A 7,010-nucleotide genomic window follows, 5' to 3' on the forward strand; every position below is an offset into this window, starting at 1 on the left:
GATAAAGCTAATGTAAGACTGGATGTACCTCGAAACCCATATTTGATGTATTTTTATGAATTTTACCAGATCTTCGGGCTTTTTTCGACGAATTTTCTTCCTTTTATTGAAATTCAACCCTACTTTATAGAACAAAAGGTCCTTTAGACAGCTAATTATCATTTTCAATGACTGAAATGAAAATATCGATGCATCATGTAATTATACTCCTGTTTAATATGATAGGTCGATTTTTAACGTGTTTGAGCACTTTCAAAAAGTAACTTTTTTATTCAATTGAGCATAACTTTTGATCTAATGAACCAAATTTAATAAATGACCCATCAAAATTTAAGTTGATTTTTCTTCATTCCAATGAAGTAGGAATGGTCATTTTAAAATTTTTAGATTTCGAGAAAATCAGTTTCAAAGAGAGAAACTTTTTTGTGGCACACCCGGTGTAATGAGAAAAATATCAAAAAATCACCCAGATCTAAGGAACTGAACGACTACTGAACGACACATGACTTGTTTTATCTGATTTTTCATGGTTTGGTTCAAACAGAGTACAAGACCTGTATGTTATGAATCTTTTTCATTACTGGCTCATCTCGGTGATATATAGCTAAGTTGCGTGGCAATTTGAAATCTTGAGCCAAGCAAAATGGACAAGAATATATTTTATCGTACATTCTGTCGCCGTCTTTGGTCTTTGTAGCTCTTGGTATCGTAATAACTGAAAGAAAAACAAAAACAACCAGCGAATGTATATTCATTTGTTGGAAAAAAGTAACGAAAAAATCCCTAGGTGACCACAATATATCTGTAAATATTTGTACTAATTTTCGCGCGTACCTAATTTCGCACATTTGTATCTGAAAAATGAAGATAAACAAGCAACATGCTGAATGGACCTACCTAATGATAAATATAGAATGGAAATAGAAAAGGACTGAAAAAAATATAAACAAATGGTCATCAAAATTCGACAAAATTACGAGAAATAGTTAATTAGCAATTCTTGAGAGTTAGTTTTTAGGCAAAGGTAGGTCTCCGAAGCAGAGAGCGCAAAGGGCACTAGAGGGGTAATAACCAAACTGCAAGGGCAGAATTATTGACAACAACAAACGAAAACTTTACGCTATTACTACTATTATCCATATCGGAGATTTAAACAAAGTCTTTTTCGGCTGGAAAAGTATGTATATTGAAAATCGGACGGACGGACGGACGGACGGACGGACGAACGACCGAACGAACGAACGAACGAACGAACGAACGAACGAACGAACGAACGAACGAACGAACGAACGAACGAACGAACGAACGAACGAACGAACGAACGAACGAACGGGGTTAATTTATAGGACCACCGGTGGTAGGTCCAAAAAATGAAAAAAAAGATGAAGTTTTTATCCTTTGTGTTCTGCTGTGACTTTCAATTTTGGTCCAATAATACTTTGAATCTTCACGATTCCAAATGTAATTATTTTTGCATATATTTCTTACTTTATCCGTTTAAGTAAAGAAAACCGTGTTTGCCTATATTTTGGTATTTGCCGAGATGGTTCCTTTAGTACACCACCTTCTCACAGACCCGGTGGTACCCTCTAACCACTGGAAATATTGGCCCAAAAATCGTACCCGGTGGGAAAAATACTCTCTTGTTTGTTGCGCAGCTGAAAACTCTGAAATCCAATCCCCACTGTTAAATTTTAATGTAATTTCACCATCCCCAGTGTTTTTTTGGGTTAAAAACATTACTATTGAAATTTGAACGACAATAAATAGGGAAAAGAAGTGGAGGGCTGATTCTTTCTAATCTCATAAAAATTTTGTTGGGAGGCAGAGAAACCAGACTTGGGATAAATTGAGCAAAGAAGCCACTTTTGTGTGCCCCTATTTAGGCCCCTATCAAGCTAAAATATAGCAGCATTTAGCTTTTGGTTCAGAAGTAGCGTTGGGGTCCATAATCGCCGATAAAATAGCTATTCGTGAGAATCTGGTTCCAAATTCAAAATGGCATATTTTTGTGATCCCTCAACAATTTTCTTTTGAATTTTCAGAAAAGCCTCTCCAGTGGGTCTATTTTACTCCTTCACAAAAAAAATGAAGTTTTAACTAAATCTCATTTATGACATGTAAACGTCTTTTCGCCCTTTAAAAATAAACTAGTTGGCTAGTTAAATAACAAATGTTCTTAAATTTTTACTTTTAAGAAATGGGTAAATTTCTTAATCTTGGAAGATGTTTTTTATATTTAAAAGATTTCTTTAAATTATCTCTCTTCATTCCACACTAAATTTCATCTGTATTTGACATGGTCCAACTTTTCATTAAACATTAATATTGTAGAAGAAACAAAATTTCAGTTTACGATGTTGTAAATTTAATAATATAGACGTAAAGGCTAAGTCAAGATATATTCCTTCTGCAAAATGTTGAAAATATGATTTGTCTCCATTTTCAGCTGATTGTAAAGCATCCCTTAATAACAAGGTATTACTACCTTTTATGTTCAGCAACAGTATGAAAGGCAGCTTCAAGTAACAAGTAATTAAGTCGATTTTTGAAAAGAAAAATCTAGAAACATGAATTTACAGTAAGTAGCTGATATTGGACGAAATATTTAATTTTTAGTGCGAAAAGATGTTTAAAACGCAATCTAGTCAAGAAAACACGAGATCTGATTATCAGGTTTGTCAGGTGCCGATTGTCAAGTTGAGGCAAGTCTTTTTAAATCAGCACGCAATGTCACTCCATTTCCCCATCAACATTTTTTGAGGAATTAAAATAGGTCCACTGACCACACCTTGCAGATGTTGAAGATTTAGAAAAAGCTCTTAATTTTTTTTTTTTTTAATTAAATAGCAATATATTTCGCAGGTCTATTGACCTCTATGAAACATTATTATAATGAATTACATTTCAGGCACAAGGGCCTCTAAACCGTTCTTGTACAAAAAATATTTTTAAAATATAATTTTTCACGAGGGCTTCCTCGTACCCTCCATTTAAAATCATCGTTCGATCTGGCTTTATTCATCTCGTCCGCTCTCTTTTTCCACTCTTTGATTTGTTCCCTCTCCATTTTTGTCAAGTCGTCGGTGATACTTAATTTCGCGTACTTCTCGTGTTGTTTCAATTCAGTCAACTTCTTCATGAATCTATATTTGTTATGACTGTCTTTGAATGCAACTTTGATTGGGCGCATTACTTTAGATTCTCTTCCAACACGAGAGACGTAGGTTGGTTGAGTCTTTAAATTAACGTCATTCAGAAGCTCAGTAACAAAATCGATATCTTCTATACTTTCATTTTCATTTACCCCATGGATAATGATATTTGCGCCTGTCGATAGCTTTCTTTGGTCTTCAATTTGTTCTTCAATTTTCTCCCTTCGTAGTAGCTGTTTCATGCTATACGCTTAATCAATCATTGTTTTTAGTTGCTTCAGCAAAACTTTTCTTTCGTGGTTCTGTTGCGGTTTGAATTTTTGGAGTCTTGTTATTCAACGTCTCTTGGCTGTTAGTTTTGTTTCTAGCGTGGAAAACTGGCTCTGTATTAGATTGGTAACTTGATTTTTATCCTTGATGTATTCCTGACATTTTGCCTGTAGATCATTTACCATTGTGTTTAGTCTTTTTTCGCTCTCACTTTTGACTTTTCTTATGCTTTCGCACGCTTCAATTTCTTTATAGTAGCTGTGCGTGCAGCTTTTAATTTTTTCCGCTTGATTATGAACTTTTCTACCGAGGTCTTTTGCTGGAGAGCAACAAGCTGTTCACAAGTATTTTCGGTAACCTTTATTTAAAAACATATTTAGCTGGTAAGATGGTAGTCCAGTGCAGGCATAATGTAGCGTTCGTTGGCATTTATGACATTGAATTCTCATTTTGTCATCATCTTTTATACATTTATGTTCGGTACAGCGATTGTTGTCACTCGCATCTTCATCAGGGATCAGGATCTTGCCAGGTGATGTCGTTTTTGGTTAAAAATTGGCTGTTTTTTCCATATTTTTGAAATTTTATTGAATATTCTTCATTTTGAAAAAAACCGAAGAGCACAACCTTTCTGTTTGACGTCAAATTTTGATTGTTAATGTGCTGATTCGATTGAAAAATATTGTCTTCTTATCCAAAAATATGACAAAGTCGGAAATTTTAATTTTGCGTAATATTGGTACGTGCGAAATAAGTACAAATAAGGTATGTTTATTACCTATTTCATCATTTTCCTCAGGTTCGATTTCTTCGCTAGCGGACCTACGTTGAGGCGAACGGTCCCCTGCATTTTACCTTCTAAACTACGTTTTAACAACAGAATAATCCCAGATTATGACGACTCGATCTCAAACGTCCCCAGATTTCAAAACCGTCAAAGACCCTTGTGGATTTTTGTGGGAAATCTCTCAGTTTTATCTCGCATACAGATATACGAATATCCGAACGATATCCGAACTCCTGAACGTTCGAGGGAACATTTTCTGTAATAGCCCATTGTAACTGACCTTTTGACTTTTCTGTTTGGGGGTGCTCTTCGTGTTACTTTCCTTAACTTTTCTTTTTTTCTGATCCTGAGAGAAAGATATTCATAGAGTATATTTCGCTACCTTAATTTTAAAGAGGCCAGGTACCCCCCAATTTTAAAGAGGCCTAAGTCCATTAATTATTTTTGCTAAGTGACCCATTACAACACGCAATTACATCAATATAGGTCATTTGTTACCTTATTACATTAAAATAAGTAGGCAAGTATTTGATGGCCTTGTAATCAACACGACATAAAATTAACACGAATGGCCAGGTGTAAATTTAGAGTGAGTGGTAATTAACACGACTAACACCTTTAAGTATTCAAATGGTTCCTAATTAACACGATTTTGAGGAAGAGGTTTTCAAAAAAGAACCCATAGCCTCCCCGCCCTCCCCCTTGCTACAAGGTGGGTTTGACATTCCAATTAAAGTATTGGGCATTTGGGATAGCCCAGAAAACCTATCAGTTTTAATAAAAAAGGTAAAAGATGTACAGTAAAATATCATTTCTGGTTCAATCTAAGGGTGATTTTGAAAATTAATGCTGGGAATAAATTAAGGGAGGTTTTTTTTACATATCCATTAATTAACGGAGGGTAAATTAAGTCAAAAATGAACGGGGTTTTTATTAACACAAAAATTTTCCACTCAAGCAAATTAACGCCTGTCCAGATTTTTCAAACTTACCTCAATTTTTTATCACCGTTTCCACTTATCATAGCAGATCACTTCATATATCGAAAGAAGCGTATTGGAGTGTAGATCACTAGAATTGCTGTGCCATAATTAATCTTTTCACCCAAAAAAAGATATTAGGCAAAAGCCAAAAAATGCTGACGTCAGCAAAACTTGTTTTAAAATGGTAAAAACTTATGGTAAAAACATGAAATTTGGACCAAAGTTGCACACCATTAAAAGGATCATTTTGAAAAAGAAAGTTTTTGAAATTTTGCTGACGTCAGCACTTAATTGCAAAATTTCGTATTTTGCTGATTTCTGCTGACGTCAGCAAAATTTGCAAAATAAAATTATGCAAAAATGTTCCTATTATTGATATGCAAAATTTGTCTAAATTTCATGAATATACCATAAGCCAAACTGGAGTTATTCAAAAAACAAGTTTTGCTGACGTCAGCATTTTTTGGTTTTTGTCTAATATCTTTTTTGGGTGAAAAAATTAATTATGCCACAGCTATTCCAGTGATCTACACTCCAATAGGCTTCTTTCGATGTATGAAGTGATATGCTATGACAAGTGGAAACGGTGATAAAAAATTATGGTAAATTTGGACGTGCCTTAATTTGCCTGAGCATTCGTGTTAATTACATGTCTCGAAATATTCATGTAATAAGCAGGAGAAAGTTTTGGTAGATAAATTTCCTAGTTCTCCCACTTTTCCCATCAAAAACTCAACGTTTTGGTCAAAAAAAGTTGGAGAATTCGTAAAAATTGTAAAATACCTTCCCATTTTTCCCATCTCCAAAAAGCTTCCTTGAAAGTTGTGAAGGTGTTAAAAGTAAAAATTTTCGAAACTTTTGTCAGCAAGTCCCTGCCATTTTTTCGAACGCATAGTTTTGGTCGTGTGGTGGTAAATTCGGGAAATATGGCGTCATTAATTATTCACGTCTCGCAGTTAATTTATACGTTCTAAACATAATTCATACGGCTGTCGTCAATAAACAAACAAATATGGCGGCAGTTACAAAATTTTTTGTGCCTTTAGGTTTTGCTGTTTACTGAAATTTTGTATTGCTAATAACTTTACATTCTCTTTTTTATTTTATCTAGATAGTGAAAAAAGGTATAACATAAATATGGAAAGATTGTCAACCATTAACGCTGAAGATATTGCTGTTGGCCCTGTTGACCTGCTCCAAAGCTCACATTGAAAATTTCATCATCAACATCAACAAAAAAGAAAACGCAAAAGAAACCAGCGAAAAAGAGCAATGAAAAACCAAGAAAAAGAAAACGGGCGAAAAAAGAAGAAACGAACATGGAGATGATAAAGAAATTAAAACAGGTGGGTGTTACTAACACCAAAAGAAGTTAAAGTTTTGAAAAAAAAATTATTTTTGAGATTTTTTCAACCTTTTCATTTTATGCAAATCACCCGACTGCTTTCGTTAAAAAGAAATAATAGGTGTAGAAATAGAACTTCATAGAAATTCTTAGAAATTCATGCAAATAAATACATATTGATAGTGAAATTTATAGAGTAGAGGGATTAATTTGAAAGAAAATGGTGATGTTCCTAGACCTGTCTTGATTTTTACCTTTTTTCTAGCAACTGAAAGAACTTGAAACAGAAGTAGATGAAGAAGATGACTGACACTTACTTTCACCGACAATTTTATATTTCTAATAACAAACATTCACAATATGCACCACCAGACATTTTTTAGACACACTCTCATCATCCAGCAACAACACAATTGGACTTGACCAATACGCACATGTTCTTGAGACACCCTCCCACACAAATAAACCCT

This window comes from Clytia hemisphaerica, unplaced genomic scaffold (assembly GCF_902728285.1).
Source record: "Clytia hemisphaerica strain Z4C2 unplaced genomic scaffold, Clytia hemisphaerica genome assembly, whole genome shotgun sequence".
Classification (NCBI taxonomy): domain Eukaryota; kingdom Metazoa; phylum Cnidaria; class Hydrozoa; order Leptothecata; family Clytiidae; genus Clytia; species Clytia hemisphaerica.